The sequence below is a fragment of the Balaenoptera physalus genome, assembly GCF_965194825.1.
Source record: "Balaenoptera physalus genome assembly, chromosome: 16".
NCBI lineage: Eukaryota > Metazoa > Chordata > Mammalia > Artiodactyla > Balaenopteridae > Balaenoptera > Balaenoptera physalus.
The window spans coordinates 12,201,813-12,228,849 of NC_138898.1; the positions used below are offsets into that span (position 1 = coordinate 12,201,813).

Below are 27,037 nucleotides of genomic sequence, written 5' to 3' on the forward strand. Positions count from 1 at the left end.
ATGAAGAATGAAGAAAGCTGTTGGAAGGGGAGAAGCTAGATAGGTAAATAGACTAGAGTCCTGATGAGCTAGAAAAACAGTCTTAGTGGTCACTGAATATGGAAGCTGGAAGGGTTGTGGCCAGAATGTAGAATGATGTTTTGGATATGTTTATTTTTTATGTCAAGACCCAGTGTATGGCCATAGTATGAGTGACTGAGGTGGGAGGGAGGAGATCGCTGGAAATGAGAAGGTCCTATAACTCAGTGACCAGGGTCTTTGATCGTATGTGTATGTGAATGTCGAGGTCACTAGGATGGTGAGTGGAGGGGAATTATGTGAGCCAGGTACCAAAATGTGATGGATGAAGGCAGTGGGGAAGGGACAACCGGGCTATAGCTGAATTACGACTCTCCTGAACTCCGTTCTTGAATTTTCAGCTATCTATCCAATATCTCCTCTTGGATGTCTAATAGATATATTCAACTTAACAGTGTGGCTAAGCCTCGAAGCAGAGGGGCCAGAAAATATAGTATTTTTTTTTTCCTGGGCACATAGTTCTTTCAAAAATAAAGTTAGGGTTCTATTGCAAAAAAATGAGAAAATGGATATCATTAGGCAACAAATGGTCTCTTCCACATTGTGTAACACTCAAATATTAACAGATATTACAACAGTGAAAATTCAGGTAGCCTCAAAAATTAAGAGAAATATCTAGAACACATAAAGAACTCTTCAAAACAAAAAGACAAATGACCCACTTAGAAAATGGGGAAAGAACTTGAATAGACATTTCTCCAAAGACGATATACAAACGGCCAAGAAGCCCATGAAAAGATGCTCAACATCATTAGACATTAGGAAAATGCAAATCAAAACCATAATGAGATGCCACTTCACACCCACTAGGATGGCTATAATTTAAAAAAAGGAAAATAACAATCATTGGCAAAGATGTAGAGAAATTACAACACTTGTACATTGCAGGTGGGAATGTAAAAGTGGTTCAGCTGCTGTGGAAAACAGCTTGGCAGTTCCTTGAAAAGTAAACATAGAATTACCATGTGACTTAGCAATTCCACTCCCACGTATATACCCAAAAGAACTGAAAACAGGTACTCAGAAAAAATCCTTGTACACAAATATTCATAACAGTATTATTCACAGTAGCCAAAGGTGAAAACAACCCAAACATTCACAAACAGATGAATGAACAAACAAATTGTGTTATATCCATACAACAGAAATTTGGCTGTAAAAAGGAATGAAGATCTACCTATACATGCTATAATGTAGATGAACCTTCAAAACTTTATGCTAAGTGGAAGATGTCAGACATTAAAGGTCACAAATTTTATGATTCCATTTATATGAAATATCCAGAATAGGTAAATCCATAGAAACAGAATGCAGATTGGTGGTTGCCAGAGATTTGGGAGAGGGGAGAATGGGGAGTAACTGCGTAATGGGTACAAGGTTTCCTTTAGGAGTGATGAAAATGTTTTGGAACTAGATAGAGATGATGGTTGCTCAACATTTTGAATGTACTAAATGCCACTGAACTGTTCTCTATAAAATGGTTAATTGTATGTTATATGAATTTCACCTCAATTAAAAAAGAAATTAAGGGGAAGAGTTGTAGTATTAGGAATGATAGAAAAGTCACTTATCAAGGTACAAGCAAATTTTTTAACTGAAAAAAGCAGTACATGATTGTATGTATCTTCTCACTACAGCAGTAATTCAAACACAGCGCAAAGTGTAAGTACCAAATTTCTTTTCTGCTATGTAAATACAAGTCTATGGACTTCCCTTGTGGTCCAGAGGCTAAGACTCAGCACTCCCAATGCAGGAGGCCTGGGTTCGATCCCTGGTCAGAGAACTAGATCTCACATGCCGCAACTAAAGATCATGCATGCTGCAACAAAGATCCCACATGCCACAATGAAGATCCCACGTGCTGCAACTAAAAGCCAGCACAGCCAAATAAATAAATAAATAAAAATAAATAAATAAATAAATACAAGTCTATGCTAGGAAGACAGTTGTGTGCTTTTTGACAGCTCTAGAGTTTGAAAACCCAGTGATGTAGAATTTTTCCCCACCACCATCAAGAAGAAGAAAGAGAAGGAGGGGGAGAGAAGGGGGAGGAAAAGAAAGAGTGACAGAGAAATACAGGGAAGAAATAAGAGAAAAGTTGGTTTCCCATCTAAGTGTGAAGTTCTAAGGAACAGATTTCCACCCCCCCATTCCCTCTGCCAGTATGAGATAGAAAACCTCTGTGTTCTGAAGGACAATGATCTCTAACCTAGAATTCTATACCCAGCCAAATTACCCATGAAATGAGAGGACAGAATGAAGATATTTCCAAATATATAATCTCTCAAAATTTTCTGTTTCTCAGAAAGAGAATGGAGCATGAGGGAGAAAGCCATGAAAAAGGAACTTGTGGAATCTAGGAAACAGGAGTTCCAGCCCAGGAAAAAAGCAAAAGGAAGGGCTAGTGCTGCAGCTTCCAGCAGGTCTAGAGAGGAATCAGTCCCAATCAGAGCAGGAGACCAGAGAGGTATGGGGTAATGTCTCCAAGACAAAAAAGAAAGAAAGAAAGAGAGAGAGAAAGAGGAAAGAAGGAAGGAAAGAAGGAAGGAAGGAAGGATGGAAGGAAGGAAGGAAAGAAATAGGTTACCTATTTCTGATGTTTGAATTTATTGAGAGATTTCTATTCCTGTCAGAGACTTTGTGGGTCGACTGGTGATAAACACATAGAAAACGAAGTGTAGCCAATTTGTTGAACAGATGGGACCTATGGGGTGTAGGCAGAAAAGAAGTTTATTCTTGGATGTAAAGTTTATTCTTTGCATGTCAAATTGTCTCTGGGAAGCCAGTTAGTCCCTCATACCCTTGGATGAAGTCTAGGGCAAATCTCACTCTCAGGTAGTAAAACTCTCTCCATTACTTAAAGCCCCCAAACAGTCTCAGTGCAGGAATTAAAAAGTCCACTCTTATGCATTAAGCTGAATCACGTGAAATTGCCATTTTTGTGAGCATAGATGGTTGAATATTAACAACTTCATCTGATTCACTCTAATGAGTCAAAACTTCCAAATTTATTTAAAATAAAACCATCTCCCCTTCTGCCACTTTGTACTGGTCACCTGAGGTGAGAAGAAGAGGCCTGGGGGGCTTCTCTGTTTCCCCACCCAGGCCTTCCACCACCCTCCTCCACTCAGGAGTCAGCCTCTGTGGGGGCGGGGTGGGCACTCTCTGACCTTGGCAGGTGTTTCCAATGGACTCTACCTCTCTCAGGGTACTTTTGGCATCTGTGATGCTCAGAATTACTCCTCCACCTCTCAGCCCCCACTCTGCACTCCTCTCGATGGGTCAGGCCTCTGTCAACCTGAAGATCCCTTGATTTGATGACTGCTTACAATTCCACCTTTAGCCCCCAGGCATCCAGTCTCTTTTGACGGGGGCACCTCACACCATGGGGGAAACCTCTTAGACAAGATGCAAGCTGGTGTTTCCCCAGCACAGCCCAATCTGGTCCTCAAGACACTGTCCTGCACCCTTGAACACCACCACCCCTTCCCTCTGCCACTATCAAAGCAGCTAACCAGCCACAGTGCCTTTTGTTTATACCTCTCAGGTGTGAGTCAGACACCACTTACTGTGTCACCTGAGCTTCCAGAGACACTTCAAGCTCTTCAAGAGGTCTGACGGAAGTGTCTTTCTTTAGGCTTGAAGAAAAAGCATCATTCTCTTCCCCTTCCCATAAATTGGGCAAACTTACTGTCACATCTCATCAGCAGCTCTCTCTCTCCAAACATTTTCTTTATAGTCTCTGGAAATTTCAAACTTAGCCCTTTTATGCTCTTGAATGGGTAAGGGACCAAAGATAACAAAATCAGTTTTTGTGTTTTTATTTTAGTTGATTTAATTTACTTCATTTTTTTAGAGCAGTTTTATGTTCACAGCAGAATTGACTAGAAGGTACAGAGATTTTCTGTACATCCTCTGACCCCACAGATGCACAGCCTCCTCCAGTGTCAGCATCCCCCGCCAGAGTGGTACATTTGTTACAATCATGAACCTACACAGACACATTATTAACACCCAAAGTCCATAGTTTACTAGGGTTCACTCTTGGTGTTTTATATTCTATAGGTTTGGAAAAATATATAATGGCATGTATCCACCATTATAGTGTCATGTAGAATAGTTTCACTGCCTTAAAAATCCTCTGTGATCTGCCTGTTCATCCCTCCCTCCCCCGCAAACCCCTGGCAACCATTGATCCTCTTCTAACCATCTCCATAGTTTTGCCTTTTCCAGAATGTCATAGAGTTGGAATCACACGGTATGTAGCCTTTTAAGACTGGCTTTTTTTCACTTAGTAATATGCATTTAAGTTTCCTTCATGTCTTTTCATGGACTGATAGCTCATTTCTTATTAGTGTGGAATAATATTCCATTGTCTGAATGTACCACAATTTATCCATTCACCTACTGGAGGACATCTTGATTGCTTCTATGCTTTGGCAATTATAAATCTTCTATAACCAGTTTTTAATCACCACTTTTACAAGTCCCACCTGGGTGGACTTACTTTGGAATGGGAAAGCATCACTTGAAACTGAGATGGAAATAATTCTCTGTTACATCCTGTTACACAAGAAAATGAAAAACCAAGGCAATTAATAACTTCAGGCAAGGAAATTTATGTAAGAAATGAAATTTAACCATACTACTCTACATACTCAGTGGTGAATACTACTTGTACAATCTTAATAATGTAAATATTGATTGAATCAAGAATTGTGGTACAAACGTATTGGAGGGATAGGAGAAGGGGAAATTTGCGTGTTGGAGTGAGTGGGAACAGGACTAAGAGAACAAAATTCTCATATACCAGAGTAAGCAAGCAACAGAAGAAGTCTAAATGGAAGAATCAAGGATTATCTGTTCAGGCATGTCCTTTAGAAACATGAAGGGAGATACCAGAAGCGCTGAAAGTGTTCAAAGTGAGTGGATGGGGATGTTGTTTCATGATAAGTTCTTAAAGCTATTTGACTCTTTAAACTATGAACACATTACTTTGATTAAGCAATTTAATTTAAAAAACTGTAATAAAACATAGAAATTATCTAGAGACTAGGTAATATTTAAATATAACAAGAGCACTTGTGCTCTTTTTTTTTAACATCTTTATTGGAGTATAATTGCTTTACAATGGTGTGTTAGTTTCTGCTGTATAACAAAGTGAATCAGCTATACATATATCCCCATATCTCCTCCCTCTCGTGTCTCCCTCCCACCCCTCTAGGTGGACACAAAGCACCGAGCTGATCTCCCTAGCACTTAACGCTCTTAACGACAAATGATTTGCATGAAGCCAAAAGTTATTTTGCGTGACCAAAATCTTTCTAATGTTACAGAGAAAATGACTCCCTTTAGCTTTCTGCTTCCAGTATAATATGAAAATACACCCTCCTATTTCCAGATAACCTTGAGATAAGCAGTGGATTCTCCTACAAGATCAATATTTAAAAATTATATCGTGAGGGATTTGTTTTTCCCACTGGGTTACTTGGTATTAAATGTGAGAAATAACCAGGTCAGCTAAGCCAAGAGGGGCTACCTTGTCGATCTAGAACTAACCCATGATCGCTACTTCTCACCTCACTTATCCTGGAGCCCTTAACATCCCGATGATGAAACCCTAAGATTTTTTAGGACAATGGGTGAGAGAAAAAGACCAGGAGAGAAAAACAGAGATATGTTCTTCATGTAACCTCCACGAGGACAGGGGCCTGTCTTGTTCATTTTATTTATTTATTTATTTATTTATTTATTTATTTATTTATTTATTATTTTTAAAAACTTTTTGGCTGCGCCGCGCAGCATGCGGGATCTTAGTTCCCCGACCAGAGATCGAACCAGTGCCCCTTGCAGTGGAAGCGCGGAGTCTTAACCACTGAACCGCCAGGGAAATCCCCATCTTGTTCATTTTAGTATTCTCAGTGTCTGGCACGTAGTTAATGCTCAGTAAGTATCTAAGAATCTATTGAATAAATAAATCAATGAGTGACCCTAACTCCCCACTTTTCTCAAAGTCTATGTGCATTGGAATAAAGTTATGTTATATTTACAGTTCATAGATCTGTAAAAATCAACAGGTAAGATAGCCCTTAGATAAGGATACCCCATTGGATGTTTTGTGAAACAGCCAATTACAAATACTGGAAATGTAAAATCTACCAAGTGCATGAGGAGATATGCAAAAATGTTGACAGTAATATTATTTATAATAACAAGAAATGGCACTAACCTAAATGTCCATCAATAGAAGCCTGGGTAAGTACAAGATGGTATACTCATTTCATGGCCTACTCTATAGCAGTGAAAATGAACAAGCTAGAGCTACACATACACATATAGATGAACCGCCCAAAAATGTAACGTTGAGGGAAAAAAGCAAGTCATAGAAGAATTCAAATATTAGTATGCCATTTATATAAAGTTTTAAAATATACAAAACAATATTGTTTTAGGAAGACTTCATTTGCAGTGTAAGTATAAAAATGCATGGAGGGCTTCCCTGGTGGCGCAGTGGTTGAGAATCTGCCTGCCAATGCAGGGGATACGGGTTCGAGCCCTGGTCTGGGAAGATCCCACATGCCGCGGAGCAGCTAAGCCCGTGTGCCACAACTACTGAGCCTGCGCGTCTGGAGCCTGTGCTCTGCAACAAGAGAGGCCGCGACAGTGAGAGGCCCGCGCACCGCGATGAAGAGTGGCCCCCGCTCGCCACAACTAGAGAAAGCCCTCGCACAGAAACGAAGACCCAACACAGCCCAAAATAAAAATAAATAAAATAAATAAATAAATTAAAAAAAAAATGCATGGAAATAAGAAATACTAAATGTTTAATGAATGAATGAATATGCTTTTTAGAATTACCAGCCCCCAAATGAAGATGTTTTCTTTAAAAAAAAAAAAAAGCATTTTATTTACTTTTAATAGGTGATTATATATGCACATTCAAAAGAATACTAAAAGGTATTTTCAGTATTTTTTCCACCTCATCCCTAGCTACTCAGTCCTTCTCTCCAGAGGTAAATACTGTTATCACTTTTTTTTTTGGTCGCACCGCACGGCATGTGGGATCTTAGCTCCCCAACCAGGGATCGAACCCATGCCCCCTTGCATTGGAAGCATGGAGTCTTAACCACTGGACCACCAGGGAAGTCCCCTGTTATCACTTTTTAATGTCTCATTCCAGACCTCTGGAATCCAGAGGTGGTCTCTTCATTAATAAACATATATGTGTTCTGCACCTACCACAAAACTTCTGGCTGTTTTTTCTTGATCAGTATGGCTAAAGATTTATCAATTTTATTGATATCTGCTTTTACCTTTATCATTTCTTTCCTTCTGCTTGCTTTGGGTTTAATTTGATCTTTTTTTTTTTTTAAATAAATTTATTTATTTATTTTTGGCTGTGTTGTATCTTTGTTGCTGCGCGTGGGCTTTCTCTAGTTGTGGCGCGAGGGCTTCTCATTACAGTGGCTTCTCTTGTTGTGGAGCACGGGCTCTAAGCGCGCGGGCTTCAGTAGTTGTGGCACGCGGGCTGTAGAGCACAGGCTCAGTAGTTGTGGCACACGGGCATAGTTGCTCCAAGGCATGTGGGATCTTCCCGGACCAGGGCTTGAACCCATGTCCCCTGAGTTGGCAGGCAGGTTCTTAACCACTGCGCCACCAGGGAAGCCCTTAACAACTTTTATTTATAAAGTGCAGCAGCATTAATCATCTTTATCATGTTGTACATTACATCCCTAGTACTTCCTTAAAATTAACTGAAAGTTTATACATATTGACCATCTTCATCTAATTCCCCTCCCCCCATTTCTTAGGTCCTTTTAATGTGTTACGAAATTTGCCTTTTCCATAATTGAGATGCAATTCTTTTTCCAGTTTGACATTTGTCTTTTTACTTCACATGATTATTTTTTGTATTTTCATTGATCTTTTCCCCTAAGGCTCCTGAATTTTGTGTTATAGTTAAAAGGGTATTCTCCACTTCAGGGTTATAAAAGAATTCTCCCAGGGATTTTCCTGGTACTTTTATGGTTTCCTTCTTTCCATTTAGATCTTTGATCCTTTCGGCATTTTTCCAGGTATAAGATATGAAGTATGGATGTAACTCTGTTTTTTACTTGCAGAGGCTGCATAGTTGTACCAAACCTCTTACTGAATGAAATCCATCTTATCTTAACCAATTTGAAATACCACCTTTGTTGAATAGTAAATGTCTACATGTATTTGAGTCTATCTGGGAATTTTTCTTCTCTTCCACTGATTTGTGGAACTAATTAGGTACTAGTACCTAATAGTCGTAATTAATAAGACTTTATAATATGTTCACTACGTGGTCAGGCGTTTTCAGAAATGTTTTCTTGTTAATTTTTCCAGAAGAATTTTAGACATGGCTCATCTAGTTCCAAAACAAAATACTGTTTGTGTTTTTCTTGGGCTCTCATTAAATGTCTTGATTAAATCTCATCAACTGTCTGATATCTTAGTGATATGGAGTCTTGCTAGCCAAGAACATAGCTTGTATTTCTGTTTGTTCCAGTTTCTTCTGTGTCCTTCTGCGGAATCGAATTTTTTCTTCACATGGATTGTGACTCTTTATTGTAAAGTTTATTCCTGGGAATTTAAAAAGATTTCTTTGGAAATGGAGTCTTCCATTATATCTTCTGTTACATCCCTAAGATTTCTGAAATAGCCCTAGGAGATCACACTATCTTAAATAATCCTGAGAATTACCTAGACTAGCAAGTAGTTCTCAACCTGTTTCCCCTTGCAACACATACTATAGGTGACCTTGACATATGCCAATCAATCCTACAGGTGTTCCTTGTTTTTTAGAGACTCCAACAGAGAAAGAGAGCCTGTGGTTCTTCAGCAGCTGATGGAAATTTATGTGTACCAGACAGGCATTGAGGGTCAGGGACACCATGGTGACCAAGACAGCCTGAGTCCCTGCCCTCACGAAAGTTGATCACATAGTTCTAGCCAAACAGAGCAAACTCAGCAAATAATTGAATAATTATAAGGGTGCAAAGTTCTGCTAAGGGGCTATGAGATTGGAGCAGAGATAATTGTCAGGTGTTAACATCCATTAACATCCACACACAAGGCTTCAATTACCTCCCAAATGCTACTCACTCATACGTTGTGTCTCCAGTCCTGACTTTCCTCTAAACTCCGTTTCCACTTTCCCATCAGGAGGCAGAGTCTAATTCTCCTACCTTGATCTGGACTGGCTTGTGTTTTGCTTGTAGCCAATTAACTACAGTGGTAGTGTGAGATACGAGTCTAATTTCGTCCTTATGCTTGTGAATATTCAGTGTCCCACTAGTTTACTGAAGAGAGGATCCTTTTCTCATTGCATATGCCCGGCACTTTTGTCAAAGATCAATTGATTGTAAATATGTAGGTTTATTTCTTTCCATTGTTCTGTATGTCTGTTATGATGCGGCTCTATGTTACGTCCAAGGCTAGGTCACATAAGGTAGTGTAGCTCTGCCTTGCTCTATGGGATACACACGCTTGAAGCTTTCAGCTGTCATGTAAACAATTTGACAGCCCTGAGGCTGCCATGCTGTGAGGAAGCTCAAAGTAGCCCATTCAGAGACCACATGGATAGGCCCTAAGGCTTCCCGAAGAGAGAGAGGCCCAGCTAGCCCCCAGGCACTCTGTCCCCCCGTGGTCCACTCCACACTAGAGACCCCCAAGTTAGAAGAACCTAGCCAAGCTCTTTCCAAATTCCAGACCCACAGATCTACTAGAGATAATACAATGATGGCTGTTCTTCCAAACTACTAAATTTTGGAGAGCTTGTTTTGTAGTATAGTAACTGGGACCTGGGCCACGTGTCCTACCACAGGGTTTTGCACATGCTTTCCCTCCTACTTGGAACACCTGCACTGCTTTTGCCTAGTTACCACCAACGTGTCTCTTCAGATCTTTGCTAAAGCTACAGTGCTTCTGGATGCTCCATCCTTAAACCCTGAAACCAGGGTTTCATAACGCCCTTATAACACCAGGTACCTTTACTTCCTATACTTACCACAGTTGTATTTGGAGATTCTTTCACTGTCTTTCTGACAGGTCTTCAGCTCCATAGACCAGCATTCAGTCCATGCAGTTGCACAGTAAGCCAGGCGTTGCAAACTCAAATATCAACAGGTACAGGAAAGTAACATAAATGAGAGATGCGGGCAGGGTGGGGACTGTGGTGAAATATAAGTACCCATCTCTAGGGCACAGGTGCCACTCAGCAGGCTCTGTGCAGCCTAATCTGCCTCATTTTTTAAAAAATTTATTTTATTTTATTTTTTTTGGCTGCATTGGGTCTTCGTTGCTATGTGCGGGCTTTCTCTAGTTGTGGCTCGAGGGCTTCTCATTGCAGTGGCTTCTCTTGTTGCGGAGCACGGGCTCTAGGCGCGTGGGCTTCAGTAGTTGTGGCACGCAGGCTCAGTAGTTGTGGCTCACGGGCTTAGTTGCTCCACGGCATGTGGGATCTTCCTGGACCAGGGCTGGAACCTGTGTCTCCTGCACTAGCAGGCAGATTCTTAACCACTGCGCTACCAGGGAAGTCCCTGCCTCATTTTTAAGGAGATGACACAAACCCAGATTATTATGTGTGTGTTAAAGTGATAGCAACTAATTAAAACTAAAAACCCAGAAGAAAGAAAAGGAGAGAAAAGAAAAACAACAACCACCTGAAGATTTAATACTCCTTGTTTTCTGAGAACAACTCTGAACTCTCACTTTGTGTAACCAAGAAATTATATGTAACTGAGGCATAGGTTAGCCGTGGGCTGGCTGGGGTTCAGGAGTGGGTCACTTGGATTTTTTTTTCTCTATTTGTACCTAGAGACCATCAGTCAAAATCTATTCCAAGGGCCAGAATGCTTCTAGACTCTTGCTTAATAATAAAATAATAATTATTATTTTTTAGGAATTATTTATTTTTCTTTAGGAAGCAGATGAAGTAAGATATTGTGACCATTAAGTTACACTAAATCCTGTGTGTTCCTTGCCAGAAGATAAATTATGTGTTTGTAATAAGGAATGGAACATGCAAAGCTCATAAAAACCCTGTGAGAAGTTGATTTTTATCTAAAGATTATGCTTCTTGTTAGTTAATGTGTCTGTTAAAAAACAGAAAAAGAAATGAGCTATCAAGCCATGAGAAGGCATGGAGGCAGGAGTTCCCTGGCGGTCCAGTGGTTAGGACTCGGCGCTCTCACTGCCATGGCCTGGGTTCAATCCCTGGTCGATGAACTGAGATCCCACAAACTGTGCGTCGCGGCCAAAAAAAAAAAGAAAAAGAAGAGAAAAGAAAAGACATGAAGGCCACATACATGCAATGCATATTACTAAGTGAAACAAGCCAATCTGCATGATTCCAACTATATGACATTCTGGGAAAGGCAAAACTGAGTTAAAAGATCAGCGGTTACCGGGGAATGGGAGAGGGAGGGGAAGGCAGTGCTCTGAGAACAAGTGATTCCCTAGGATGACGGGTGATCAGTCACTAACAAGAGCAGGTAGGGAATTCCCTGGAGGTGCAGTGGTTAGGACTCCACGCTTCCACTGCAGGGGACACAGGTTCAATCCCTGGTCAGCGAACTATGATCCTGCGTGCTGCGAGGAGCAGCCAAAAACAAAAACCAAAAAAACCAAGAGCATGTAGTAGCCTTGGTTGCTCAGAGCAGCACACTTAGGAGTCCACTAAGGAGCGTCCTATCACTCTTTAGGTGGGGAAGTTGAGACAGGGTGTCATCGAACTCTACTGATTCTCATGACCCCTGGATAAAACAGGAAATTGTTGTTCCTGTTTAACTAAGAGGAAAACTAAGGCCCAGCTGTGTTGAGGCCCAAGTCACAGGATAAAATCCAAAGACTGGGTTAGAGAAGGAAAAGAGAGGTCTCCCCTCAATATATGGGAGGAGGGAAGAAAGTTGAGACTAGAAGTCATAGGCCCATCACTTGGGTGCCCAAGGGTGATAGTAAAATGGGTCAGAACACCCCCTTCTACCTTTAAACCTTTGAAGAGATTTTCTGATTGTGCAGGGACCTCAGCTTTGGGTTTAGGGAAACCCCTCTGTGTCTGCTCCTTTACCCAAGTGACCTATGGGATCCAGATTGCTTGGAAGTTAGAAAGAAAAAAATTCACCTTTAGCAGAGGGCTGGACAATATCTGAATGTTGCTTAGTACTGTCTTAGACGGGCACTCAATGGACAGTGAAATTCCTTTGACTGTTTTTGGTGTCCTGAAATTCAGTCTCAATGTATTTTATAAGGAGCGAAGTAAGGAGGCCTGCCTGGTCCAGAGAAGGGAGTCCTCCATGGCTGGGGCAAGGTCCCAAAGCACTGTTTGGAGTGGCCCCATCAGCCACAACATTTCATATCATGAACTTATGCAAATTAAACTATATAGCCTTGGCAAGGAAGATTGAGCAGGAGTTAAATTGAGAGATACTGAGAGAGAGAGAGAGAAACTATCTTTAAATAGTGGGGAAGCAGTCCTAGAATGAGCAAGAGAGAGCTTGCCTGGACATCTGCAGTCCCTTCACTCACTGTTCCCTGAACCTACCACAACGCGTGTATGATTCTTTGCTGAGTGTGATTCTAGAGGGTCAACACTCCCCACGCCCAAACCTCAATCTCTCATATAAGAGGGCTACAAAAAACTACTTAGTTTATCTACAACTGGGTGAAAGAAATAGCAATCTGGCACTTCTTGCCTTTTAACTCACTATAAAAGTTACTGATTTTATTGTGTTTCACCCTCACTAGAACCTAAGTTCCATGAGGGCAGGGATTTTTGTCTGATCACCACTATATTCTCAGCTCTTCGAGCAGTGCTTTGCAAGTAGCGGGCGTTTAATAAACACTTACGAAAGGAGGAATTGAGGGAAGGAGAGAAAGGAGTAACAAAGGCCGGAGAAGAGGAATAGGGAAAGGGAAAAAGGGAAGAACGAAGCGGAAGGAGAAAAGAAGGAAGCGCCAGCGTCCGCGTCTAGCGGGCAGCGTGCAACTCCCAGTAGAACTACAACTCCCAGCAGGCCTCGGGGCCCAGGGCAGGCCTAGGAGGCTCAGGTGGGACCAGCGAGGGTCAGCCAGGCTCCCGGCGTGCCTTGCGAGCGCAGGGGCCGCCGCAGGGCCCGCCGGGACTTGTAGTCCGAGCCGCGGGTGGGGCTGGGCATGGAGGCGGGCGGGGGCCGGGGGAGGGCGCAGGCCCCTCCCCCGTCACTTCCTGCCGGGCTGCGGGCGCCGGAGCGGTTCTTCAGTGTTTGTGCCGGTAGCGGCCGCGTCTGGCTCGGCTTCCCCATTCCTCCAACCCCCGGCCCGGCGGCGCCCGCCTCCTCCGCGGCCACTCCGCCTTTTCCCTCCCGCCGTCCCTTCCTCCTTTTCCTTCCTCCTTTCCCTCCTCGCCGTCGCCTCCGCCGCCGCCCAGGACTGCCGGCCGGGAGACGAGTTCGGGGCAGCAGCCAGGTGAGGCGGCAGGGCCAGGCCTGGCGGGGCCCGCGCGGGCGCCGCGGCCGCTGGGAGGTGGGCGGCGGGTGGGGTTTAGGCCTCGGCGGGCCCATGCGCTCGGCCTTTTTCCCCGGGCTTCTCTCCCGCCCTCGGGGCCTTACCGGAGGAGGCGGGTTCTCCCGCGCCTCCCGCCTCGGGGCGCCCCGCGGCCTGGACCTTGGGCGTCCCTAGCTCCTCCACCCCTTGCTGGGCCCAGAAACAGGTGCCACGCCGCCTTTCCTCATTCCTCTAATTGCGCGGCGATGCCGAAGTTATTCCCGGGGCGGGGGCGGGGGGATCCCCGGTTCAAGTCCCTGCGGGCCGGAGCACCTAAATCTCCCCAGCCGGGCCTGTAGCGTTATAGTTACGCGCACGGCCCAGGTGTCCAGCGCGGGTGCAAATCCCAGCGGTGTCCCCTTCGGCAAGTCACTTGAAGTCTTTGTGTTTTGGTTAGAAAAAGGGGCTAATGCCGTCCCTGCCTCTGAAGGCTGTTAAGGTTCAGTGAAATGGGGCGCATAAAGCGCTTATCAGAGTGCCAGACGCACAGCGTGTCCCAATAAACCGTCTGCATAATTTATTAGCATGATATTAAGGTATAACTTAATGGGTAGAGTGGACCAAAGTTGACCTACCTAGCCGTTTGGGTTTCTTTAGAGGCAGAAACGTTCAGCGTTGTGCCCACCGCCAGCGCCGGGGCATTGTTTTGGGTTGTTAACATCTGAAAGGGGCGTACGTTTAATTGGGATACTCTGTAAGTAGGCAGTCTGTAAAAGATAGTGTTGCTATTTCCACGTTCTCCGCTGAGTCAACTGCAGGATTTTCACCAGCTCCCTCCGTATGAGCAACCTGTCCATTTTCCTGCCATCATCCGCTTCTTGTTGTCTTTCCATTTCTGGGAAAGTTTCCTTGAGTTTAGCAAACCTTTCTGGAGCACTTGATGTGTGTCAGGCTCTGGAGGGAGGGTGTACGAAGCTGGAAAAGTTGTCCTTTTTTTACCGCTGCATTTCTAACTTTTGACTTTTTCTCACGGCAGCTTTGCTTTTATTCCCTCCGTCCCCGTTGGCCGACTTTCCTTTTAAGCTCTTGCCCCACCTCCGTGTCGCAGTATTGCTTATGTGGAAGTTTTCTTCTTTTCGGGCGAAGATGTGTGCTTCAGTCTGTTCTGCCTCTGTTCTCTTGCTGTGGGGACGTTTTTAAGGTCACTCTTCTCTTCTGCTTGTAGCTTTAATTGTTTAGAGGGTGGTGGAAAAAGAGTTAGACCAGATTTTTGGTTGATTTTGGACTTTCAGGAATCAGTGTGCTTACCAAATGTATTCAGTAGATTACATTGCAGCTTGAAGTAAAAACTAAAAATACAGTGGGATTGTAGAGGGGGTAGTTTCAGTCATCCTGGTGACAGGTGGGATTTTTAAAACAGCAACTTTATTTAAAGATACTGAGTTTCTTTTAATTCTGTTCTTAGTTGTATAGGTTTACCCTTCATTAAGGAAATTCAATTTCTGGAGGTTCAGATTTACAAAAGAGGAAGGAGTGTGTGTTTGCTCTACTGACTGATCCTCCTGTGTCATAGCATTGTTTTAGGTAGTAAATTTCCTTACTGAACTTAAACTCTTTTGATTTACACCCATCTCTCAGTTAACACACAGGATGCAAAGTGGCCTCCCTGTTTTTGACATTTTCCTGGAATTTTCTGACACAGTCTTATCATCAAGAAATAGTTTAAAGTCTTTGTTTGGATGACTCTAAAAACACCTAAGCAAACAGCTGTAGAAGCAGTACAAAGCGTGTCTTCTGCCATATCAAAAACAGTAGTGTTAGGAAAATGATGTTTTAACATTTCAGTCAATAATCTAATTTTGAACAACTTTCTATTATGGAAAACATACAAAAGTCGAATAGTATAGAGAACCCCCCTGAACTGGTCACTCAGATTTGATAATTATTAACTCATTGCCAAGGTCAATCTTGTTTCATGTAGTACTCCCTCCCCCAAACTGGGTTATTTTGACATAAATCCTGAATATCATATAATTTTACCAGATTGCCCCAAACTCTTAATCTGTCACAAAATTTACTTTTAGTGGAATCATAGTTCTCATTTTATTTGGTTTGTTGGGCTTCTTATCTCTGTTTATGCATAATTACAGCAGAAAAAAAAAATCCTTATCCCCCTCAAAGTCATATCCAGGATGCTGCCTTGCTTCTTTTTTTTTTTTTTTTTTTAAATATTTATTTATTTATTTATTTATTTATTTATTTATTTATTTATTTATTTATTTATTTTTGGCTGTGTTGGATATTCGTTTGTGCGCGAGGGCTTTCTGTAGTTGCGGCGAGCGGGGGCCACTCTTCATCGCGGTGCGTGGGTCTCTCACTATCGCGGCCTCTCTTGTTGCGGAGCACAGGCTCCATGCGCGGAGGCTCAGTGGTTGTGGCTCGCGGGCCCAGTTGCTCCGCGGCATGTGGGATCTTCCCAGACCGGGGCTCGAACCCGTGTGCCCTGCATTGGCAGGCAGACTCTCAACCACTGCACCACCAGGGAAGCCCCTGCCTTGCTTCTTTGTGTACAAGAGCAACAATTTTTGAGCTATTAATGACTATAATTGAGGAGCAATCAGAAATACAGATGTCCCTAATTCTGTTTTGGTGGAGGCCTACCTATGAAACCACTTTTGATGGAGAATAACTTTGTGTTAAAGTAGTTAATAATTCATAATGAAACTTGCAAAGTTTCTTTACAGTAGTTGTGTAAGTATACTGCTGTCACCTTAGGTTAAGAATTAAGCAAAAGATATTTGATTTCAAAACTGTTGTAGAATTATTTTCTAAAGACCGCCCCCCCAATCTGCTGTATTTACAAACCAATTTTGTAAATATGAATGAATTCACAGCATAAATGTTCATATTTTTCTTTCTCATCTAAAAAGAGATCTCTCCTAGAATGGAAGTTGACAGGAATATTATGTTTGTCATTGTTACTTTTGAAATTTCTTGTCATGAACAGTTTTCAACTTGTAGACCTGTAATGTCATTATTTCATTTGTGTAGGTTTACTTTTGAGCTTGATCAGTTACAGTTAACTTATGTTTTAGTTATTACAACTTGGGAGATGAGGAGGGATGTGGATACCTCTTAACATTAGGGGGAAAAAAAACCCCCAACCAATTTGGCATCTAAGAAAGGACACAATATGTACTTTATTTTAAAAAATGCTCAGTGCTTCCCAGTAGGCTTTCAGTAAAACTTTTAAGTATTTGGAATTGTTACCATTAATATAGTTTGTTCAGACTAAAGTGCTCTCTTTTAAGATTCAGCCAGAAAGCCTATTTATATACAGATTATCTTAAGTTTAGAAATGAGCGTGAGGCATGGAACTCCCCCCCCCCCGCCCCCCTCCCAGTTCTTGAAGTCTAACCCATTAACGTTCTGGGTGTAATCATTAAGCACGGGGCTGCACTGTGCTTGCTTCATCCACAGCTTCTCCCCAATAAGACAGTGACAATGTAAGGTGGCACAGAGTGGGTCTCAGCTTGTGGGACAGTTTTCTCTGATGCCCTTTTACTAGATGGAGTAAGAAAGAGTGAAATTTCACCAGCATAAAGATGGAACTTTCATGAAAAACGTATCTTTCTGTAGAATGTCATAAATCAAAATTCTAGGAGCCTTGTTTATGAACCTCCAAACTGGATCATATTTGATGTCATACTTAGTGACAAAGATTTGCTCAATTTGGGGAAATATAAATTCTTCCCCCTCAGATGAGAGCTTTTGGAGTTGCTTTATTTCTCTCAGAATAGGATTTTGTGGCCTTCAAAAATGTTTAGAGAACTTTTGTTTCACTTATATATATGTATATATATTATATATGTTTGTGTTTGTTGGATTGTCATGTAAAATGTATTTTTTAGATCAAAAAGTTTGCAGGCCACTGTAGTTAAGTTATACTGGCAAATAAAAGCACAAATTAACCTCAAAAAAATGTTTAGAGAATTTTATGACAGATTTTTGTTTCACACTAGACCTGTAACAGATTGTTTTAAATTAACTTCTTGTGACAGAGACCTTTGTGGTTAAAATGCTTCTGGTGTAATTTTCTGCATGAGCTTTTCCTTAAATGCTTGATTTTGACCAGGTTTTATTTATGCCATTCCAAAAATATAATTTGTAGGTTAGAGGTTGAACCATGAGAAGACATGTTATTTGCTATGGTTATTTTCCCCCAACATTTTGTTATGAAAAATTTCACACACGTAAGAAAGTTTAAAGAATTTCAGTGCACACCTCTATGTTTACCACCTACTTTCTGCCATTATTTTACTGTATTTGCTTTATTACATGTCTATTCCATCTGTCCATCTCTTTTAATTCATTAATCCATTTTATTTTTCGATACATTTCCAAGTAAATTATAACATTAGCACACAGCATGCATATCTACCACAGTTAATTTTGTTTATTTTTTATAACTTTTTTAACATCCTTTTTTAAAATAATTAATTAATTAATTTTGGGCTGCATTGGGTCTTCGTTGCTGCGCGCGGGCTTCTCATTGCAGTGGCTTCTCTTGTTGCGGAGCACAGGCTCCAGGTGCGTCTGCTTCAGTAGTTGTGGCTTGTGGGCCCTAGAGCGCAGGCCCAGCAGCCATGGCAGACGGGCTTAGTTGCTCCGCGGCATGTGGGATCTTCCTGGACCAGGGCTCGAACCCGTGTCCCCTGCATTGGCAGGCGGATTCTTAACCACTGCGCCACCAGGGAAGCCTGCACCACAGTTAATTTTAAATTGGGACATTTCTACAAAGTATTCCTAGATCTTTAAAAGCCAAGAGCTTTGTTGACTTTTGTTTCCAATTTTACTTTGATTACAGAACTCTTTTCGGTTTATTTTATTTTTTAAATTTTATTTATTTATCTATTTATCTATCTATTTATTTATCTATGTTTATTTATTTACCTATTTATTCATTTATTTATCTATCCATTCATTCATTCATTCATTCATTCATTTATGCTGCATCCTGAGGCATGTGGAACTTCCCCGACTAGGGATCAAACCTGTGCCCCCTGCAGTGGAAGCACCGAGTCTTAACCACTGGACCACCAGGGAAGTCCCAGAACTCTTTGCCTTTTAAAGGAAATTGTTTAAAGAACTTTTTGCACCAAGCTGTGCTTACCTTCGAATCATGTATTACGAAGTTTGAATAATGTTGATCAAATCCTTTCTTCTCACATAAGGAGATAATAAGATTATAAATATGCAGCTATGTTGATCTTAACAAATGCCACTAGATGGATGGCTTGGATATGTTTTGCTGACAGCTTAATGCTCTGAACTAAAAAACTTCACCAAAGAGAATTATTTATTTTAATAAAATGGTAAAATGAGGAAATTACTGCAAATAGCTTATTTATTTTTTTAAATATTTACATTCCTATAGTAGTGAATAAGGTTGATGTAAAGTGATTTATGTCACCAGATAAATGGAGGTAGAAACAAATTCTCTTCAGACTTAATTATATTTTCTGGAGTAACACATGTTCAATTATTTGTTAAAGGAGTATATTCAGGGGGCTCCCTCAAAGTAATTTACTGAAAGCAAAAGTAGAAAAATCTATCCAAGAATGTATTTGCTTTCAATTAAAAATTAGTCTTCTAAATATTAAATCTGTAGCCCATCTGCTTCTGTTTAATCTGGAGTCTAATTTGGAAAAATGTGATGATCTTGTGAGTTTATAATAGTAATGGAAGCAAAACAGATAATTGTATTATTATAATAGAGAGGTCATAATTGTCCTAGAGGCTTTCTGAAATGTCTGCTGGACTACAAAGTCTAAGAAAATCTATTTAAGTGCCCTGGAGTCTTTTCCCAAAATGAAAATGGTTGCTCATCAGATTGTCTCTATATTTGAAGTAGCGTTAGAACTGATTGCCCAGTGAGTGTGGGTTGATTTTAGTCAGCATGTCCTCTATTCCCATTTAAAATGTTTTTTTTACAAGTGGTGTGTAACTATAAGTTCATATTTGTAGATGTTTATGTGACTGAGGACAGGATCAGTGAATCTGCTGGATAATAATATTTGCTACTATTTATTAAACTCTTACCATGTGCCAGGTTAGGATTACAGGGTGAGTGTTATTTGATGGAGCAAAGGAATCTGAAAGGTCAGATTGAATTTATCTAATAATGTAAAAGCTGCTGTTCACTGAGCTCTTCCTTTGTGCCAGAGGTTGAAGTGGACGCTTTGTGTTGTGTTTCTGTTACTCCCCAACGTCTTTGCAAAGGAAGGGTCGTAATAGCTGAGGTGCTGAGGCCCATCTGGGAGGCCAAGTAACTGGAGTGGGGTCCTGAGCTCTTTCCACTGAAGCACAACGCGTCTCTAATTATTCTCAGGTGCTTTTTGTTTAGAGTAATTTATTCTGCGTGTCACCAGTGCTTTCTCCCCAGTTCTCCCACCCACCACAGTTAGGATGAATTTTGTTCACTAGGACTTCAGACCAATTTGGAAAAGAGTCTAACTCAGTAGTACTCAGTCTTTTAAATGAATGCTGTTCATCATTTCCTTGAAATAGTTTGAAGATTTTCAGTTTCTTTTTGTTTGTTGTGACAGATTACTATAGTCAAATTAAACTAAAACTTTTAAGCTGTTTCAGAGGTTGGGGGTGGGGCTTAGAGGTAAATGGGGATGATGATGTTTCATTAGCCTTTGTGTTGAAGGATGCTCTCCCCTAAATTATTGCTATAATCCTTCATGAAGTTTATTGAAAATGATTTCTTAACTGTAGACAAGGTTGTTGCCAAGAAAAATCAGTTTTTTTTTTTAATATATAAATTTATTTAATTTATTTGGCTGCGTTGGGTCTTTGTTGCTGCGCGCGAGCTTCCTCTAGTTGCGGCGAGTGGGGGCTACTCTTCGTTGCAGTGCGTGGGCTTATTGCGGTGGTTTCTCTTCTTGCGGAGCACGGGCTCTAGGCGTGCAGGCTCAGTAGTTGTGGCTCACGGGCTCTAGAGCGCAGGCTCAGTAGTTGTGGCACACCGGCTTAGTTGCTCCGCAGCATGTGGGATCTTCCCGGACCAGAGCTCGAACCCATGTCCCCTGCATTGGCAGGTGGATTCTTAGCCATTGCGCCACCAGGGAAGTCTGAAAATTAGTCTCTTTAGAATCATATTATTCTGCTTTACTGGAAATGAGTTAACTAAGCCTCTAATTAACTTTATAGGGTTGTTGCCCTCTTTGCTTCCCAGCCATTTTTAAAAATTTTTATTTATTTATTTTTGGCTGCGTTGGGTCTTTGTTGCTGTGCGCCGGCTTTCTCTAGTTGTGTCAGGAGGGGGCTACTCTTCATTGCGGTGCATGGGCTTCTCATTGTGGTGGCTCTAGGCACGCGGGCTTCAGTAGTTGCGGCACGTGGGCTCTGGGGTGCGTGGGCTTAGTTGCTCTGCGGCACGTGGGATCTTCCCCGACCAGGGATCAAACCTGTGTCCCCTGCATTGGCAGGCGGATTCTTAACCACTGCGCCACCAGGGCAACCATTATGGTTAGTCTTAAAAGGCTAGATCACTGAAATTAAATGTGCCTTTGGATTTGGGGTTATGAGTTTGGATTTGGTATATGAGTTTCTATTCTGTGTTTAACCTCAACCAAGGCATAAGTGTGTCTCATTAATCATGAAAAGGTGTTGGAAATGTGTCTTTTCTGGGAATGAAATGAGCAGATAATGCTTCTTAAGATGTTACTATATTAGCTCCTCTCAGGCATGAGCTTTATGATCTACCTAGATCTTGTCTGATTCTCGCACATTTTTGCTCTTTTGAAGTCCATGCTTTCTATAGATTAAAATTAACTAAGACATGAATTTTCTACCCTTGCAGATTCCATCCTGATACGAATAGGATCATTGTCTGCCAGTGCCATTGTGATTTGGTACAAAATGCAAGGCAGTCCTTTCCTCTGTTAGTAGATAATTTATATGTAATGATAAGTCTGATTATTCTTGGAGGCTTACGTTCTTTGTTGCACAGTTTAACCTGCTCATTGAGGCTCCATGACCCTTTACCTAGATGACAGTCAAATATAGTCAGGTAAATAAGTTTCCTTTTGGTTTGTAGTAGAGTGAACCTTTACAGTCTGGAACATTTAGAGGACGACTGCCAAAGAACTATTTTCCCTGTTAACTCAGAATTTATTAAGCACCAAACATAAAAAAGAATAAAGTAAAAAGAATTTTTTGGAGGGGACGAGGTTCTTTTTAAGTTTGCTACATTTTTTTTCTTTCTTAAATAGTGTGTTTTGAACATAATTTATTAATATTATTTTATAATATTGGTTACTGTGTACCCTAAGAAAGTGATGTTTATTAGCTAACTTTGTCGTAGTTTATAAGCATTTCACCTACATTACCAGTTCATCCACCCAAGAATAATATGATTATTGTTTGTTAATCATATGAAATTGGTGGTGGTAACCCTATTGATATATTAAAAGGTTGAAGTCTACCGAGTAACTTGCTCAGGGTAGTTCAGCTGAGCTCCTGAGTTGGCACCCAAACTCAGATCCCCAGTCCAGAGTTTTCTCTACCTCACCCAAAAAGCCATGTCATAGCTTGTTTGCCCTTATCCTAAATCAGTGTCTTGCAGCCAGGGGGCCTTTTATGTTCTTTTGTGTCTTCTTTAGTTATGAGGTAATGTGTATTATAAATGATGTTACTACTAATTAAAATGCCACTGTGAATTACTTATTTAAGTTTGTGTTGGAGTCAAGGTTATTCCTATACAAATTTGAATTCCATGAGGACAGGGACTACATCTTATTTGTGTACTCCTCTCTCCCTAGTGCCCAGAATAGTGCCTACTGTTTAGTAGGTGTTCAGTAATTATTTGTTGAGTGAATAAAGCAATGAATTTAATTCACTCTCTTGTGTTCTAGTGTGCTTCTTGAGTGGGAAAGAAAGGGAGTTGGGCTTATCCCGTAGTCTTTCTTCTCTGCTGCTGCTTGGAGTAAGTAAGTGGTATAAAGATACACTGGTAATAATCAGGATGGCTTTGGAAATGGTTGGGGATTTAAAAAAAAAAGTTTGCTCATGGAAGTGTGAATGTGTATATGAATCTCAGCTGTCACCTGTGTTGTGTTGAGATGTTTGAAATCCATGGGGTTGTAGACTGCTATTTTTCTCCTCTCTCCCCCTTTTTTTCTTTGCTGTTGTTAGCAGTTGTTTCTCACTGTTGTCTGATTCTAGCACCTCCTTTTTAACATTTTATTTTTTTAACTTCAGGTTTGGGCTAGAAAACTAGATAACCAAACCTACCACAAGCGTTCAGCATAGATTTAGATGAGCTTGAATTGAGGGAAGCCCGCACTGGCAGAAAGCATGGGCTCTATTAGGTGGTCTTAGACACTCGTTTGGGCTGTGCCGAGGCCTTTTCATTTTCCATTCATGGTAATCTTTTGAATGGGTGAGATTGTGGAACAATAGGGTTCTAGATTAGAGAATTGTTAGTATAGTGTACTATTTACAGAAAGAAGTTGGGTTGTTAAAATACTGTAGAACCAGTTAAAGCTCATGATTTTATTTCTGAAATTATTTGGACAGTGAACAGCTACTTTTTATTGTTTACTAAGTCACAGTAGCAGTGTGAAGTTGAAATGAGCAAAATTACTTTATGTTGTAAAAACGCAAAAAGCATCTCAAGGTAAGGAATTCTATTTGTTACTGACTACTGCCAGTTTACAGAAGGGGCGCCTCTAGATAAATGAGACCTGAGAGTTTGAGAGTTAAACTCTTATGTCATCTGAAATCCAGTTCTAAAGAATGATTATGATTTGGATTTACTAGAGGTAATGTGCTTTTTCATATTTTGCAGTTTAATATAAGAATATTTATGTACAAGTTCCTTTTTGTAAATTTTCCCATGTAATTGCATTTGCATCACCAAGCATATGGTAAGGACATTTATGAATAAAATATTTAATCGGGAGTTAAAGGCTGCAAATTTAAAAATCAGGCTTGTGTGATTGGACAGTATATGATGTCCAGTTCCTTTTTTATTTATTTATTTATTTTTTTGGGCATGCCATGCAGCTTGCAGGATCTTAGTTCCCCGACCAGGGATTGAACCAGAAGCAGAGAAAGCACAGAGTCCTAACCATTGGAACGCCGGGGAGTTCCCTCCAGTTCCTTTCTAAAAAATTAATTCCGAGGTATTCATAGTTCTCTTAGCAGGAAGTAATTAAAATTTAAAAAGGAAATTTTTACTGTCTCATATGTTTGTGTCTCTACAAAGCACTTTTTACCCAGTTAGTTCCCAGGCACTTGTTTCTTTTGTAGACTCTACAGTGTGCTGCTTCAAGCCATGACATCATGCTTTCAGAAACTTCCTTCCCTACTTGTAAATTTTAGGTTTCCCCAAAACTTAAGCAATATGTATCTTCATTTTCAGAAAAAGATCTACTCTAGTAAACTACTATTGTTTCTTATTTTCCAGGAGTTTCCCAACCACGTAACCTCTCTGAACCAAAACAACATTGTTGCTGGAGTACTTGTTTTTAAGGTACGCATAATTTGGCTCTGTAATTTCAGGCCTGTTCATAATCTGTAATGTTTTTGAATTCTTCAATGATTTGTGTGGAAAATGACTTTTACTTCTGGCTATAGTATTAGAGAAACAAGAAATTTTATGCAGTTTGATTTCTTTTTACTCTTGGGATTTAATTAGAAAGTCAATACAGGAAAACAAAAAAAAGAAAGTCAATACAGGGAAAATTGTTGGCAAGAATGTAAAACCTGCTAGCCAGCACTGCCATACACTTTAAATGTAGAGACCTGAAAATTTACCACTGAAATGTTGTTAAACATAACTCGGTCAATAGCATCTTGGTCATAGAAACTTTTGTAGGTTGCCTTTGATTTCACAGATTGCTTATGTTAAACTTGGTTTTCAAACTTGTGGAAATAATTCCACATTGTTTTCTGTTGTGAATGAAAACAAGTTCTGTTTACCAGTGACTGCTTGTGATCATCTCGACCAAAAAAGTTTTACTGTAAGAGTGTTGAGGATTTTACAGTCCTTTGTCAGGACACTGCAAGCATTGACACTGCTTTGTGTTCTTTAGCACTTTCCCTCTAAGGGCTGAAAACACATGATCATACCCTATCTCTGAGGTGGTAATTAATAGACAAGTTAACCCTTGCTTCCTTTGGGAATAAGGAAATTGATGCATGAGGAATTTAGAGAAGTTATACAAAGCTCAGGGAATGGATTTGCACTCATTACACTGAATTTGTATAATGCTTTTCTTTTCAAAGAACTGAGTAGCTGTTACCAGTGCCTCAGGATTCCTTCAGTGTTTTAGCTCTCAGATTGCTACAACTGAGGCTTTGTCAAAGAGCCTATTACAGAGTGCTTTGGGGAAACTGAGGCAGCAAGCAGTGGATTGGCAAGAGTTGGGCGTATAATGGCTATCTGAGTTGGGAGTAGAACTGAAAGCCACAACTCAGAAGTTTGACCTGATTTAACATTGTTGTTGCTACTTAGCAGCAAGGCTGGTTTCTACGTAGATGGCACATGGCTACAGACTACAATTTTTTTTCTTTGAAAGAAAAGACAGTTAAGTGTATTGAACCAAGCCCCTTCTTATTCAAGAATATGTTACACAGTATTACTCTTAACAGTCACCAGCAGATCACAAACAGGTATTCATTTTGATTTAAAAACACTTCCATTTTGGGAATTCTCTGGCGGTCCAGTGGTTAGAACTCTGCGCTTTCACTACCGAGGGTCTGGGTTCAATCCCTGCTTGGGTACCTAAGATCCCACAAGCTGCACGGCATGGCCAAAAAAAAAAAAACCCCAAACTTCCATGTTTACAAAAATAATAAGTGTTTGTGTTGAGTTACTTTTAAGAAGTTCTCCTAGGGAAGGGAGGAGGGGAACTTAATGATGTTTCAAACCTAGAAAAGAAAATAAGGTTTGCAGCTTGTTAGGCTGCAGAGGTAAAATTTTTTTTTTTTTTCCCTTTAGTGCACAGTATGGTGTGATGGTTTTTCTATGATGAACAATTAATAATGAATTCTCTTTTAGGAAATATTTCTTTAAATGGACCACCTAATGGTTACATCTGTGTGGAAAGAAAATCCTCCATTGCCCACTTGGCATTGGGCCAAGTGTGAGGGGGGCTGCAGTCAGTCACTCGTATTGGGTGCAAAGGTCTTGAACAGTCTGGGTTGTTTCCAGGCATTATCTTTGGCTCATTTTATTGTCTTGCGAGTGATTGTGCCTCATCATGGCTGTTTGTCCTGTGTCTTTCTCTTGAGCACCAAGTACGTTGTGGTCTTTTTTTTTTTTCTTTTAAGTAATTTGGTCATATTTCTTTTCAAGAACCTTTTATTATTGCGTGATTTGATATATGGACCTGCTGTTGGACATTATTTGCTTGACGTTGACATTGTCTTTTTGGAAATGATTATGTAGGATGATAGTGATTGCCATGTTTCTGTACTTGTGGTTGCCCTGCCTGCAGGTGTTTGGATAACATTTGGAGTCAGTGAACTGCTCTTTCCAGGGGGCAGGGGATGGTGGATGCTGGTAGGGGGAGGTGAAGGTAGGGTGGTATGGTGGTGGGGGAGTGAGTTCACTTGCAGAAAACATAACCACATTGCAGCTAGAAAGATGTATTGGACAGGGATCTTGGAAGTAAGTGTTGGATGTAAGGGAATGATGTGGGTATTTTAGGTATATTTCAAGGCTTTTATAGGAAAAGTGGTTTATTCCTTAACTTTTTGTAGTTGACAAAATTTCTCTGAGAGTGAAGCCTCTCAGAAGCTATAGAGAACAGATTAATAGACGTACAGTTGGTTGCTTAAAGAGCTCTTCTTGTGTCTTTGAGGAAAAATTTAACAAGTAGTTTCTAGCACTTGAGAATGTACAATCTGCCATAAAAGGGTTCACGTGTAGTAGATGCTTAATAAATTTTTGTTGAATAGTGAATAAATATATCCTAAAATTGCTGTTGGTACTGTTAATGTTCTGTCATGGTGAGGAACTGGAATATTCCTTTGTATCTGTGTACCCATACTATATAAGATATAATAAAGAAGAGAAAGGGAGATATTTCGTGCAATGTTTTGGCTATCTTAAAAGCTTGTCCAGAATTGGGATGACTTTCTTTTTCCCTCCCTCCCTCCTTTCCTTCCTTCCTGTTTTTTTTTTTTTTTCTTCCTTCCTGTTTTTTAAAAAACACATCTTGTTTGGAAACATCACTTATTACAAAGGGGAATGATGTGTTGATTGCACAAAAGTATAGATACTTCATTATGTCATGTGTAAATCCTGATAAAAATTGGGTATTAAAAATGATCTTCCCTAATTGCTGAAGTAGGTATTTCATACTGCAACAATTTAACAATCTGTTAGTTGAAAGTGATTAGGACTAAGTAGTATTGTAGGTGTTTCTGTAAACTGTTTCTAGAAGGATCT

General features: G+C 40.6%; 1 protein-coding gene across 23 annotated transcripts in view; it reads left to right on the forward strand.

Moving 5' to 3' along the window:
- STAU1 (staufen double-stranded RNA binding protein 1) overlaps positions 1 to 27,037 on the forward strand; it is an 88,073-nt gene that overhangs the window by 15,623 nt on the left and 45,413 nt on the right. For 7 of the 23 annotated variants that reach the window (XM_082430810.1, XM_082430793.1, XM_082430799.1 and 4 more), the window contains exon 2: positions 24,047 to 24,112. The exons of 1 other annotated variant lie outside the window; for it this stretch is intronic. The gene's annotated coding sequence lies outside the window, so the exon portion shown is untranslated. Of the gene's footprint in view, positions 1 to 13,294; positions 13,549 to 24,046; positions 24,113 to 27,037 lie in introns of those variants that run through there. 15 more of the 23 variants (XM_082430791.1, XM_082430811.1, XM_082430812.1 and 12 more) reach the window with 11 other exon arrangements.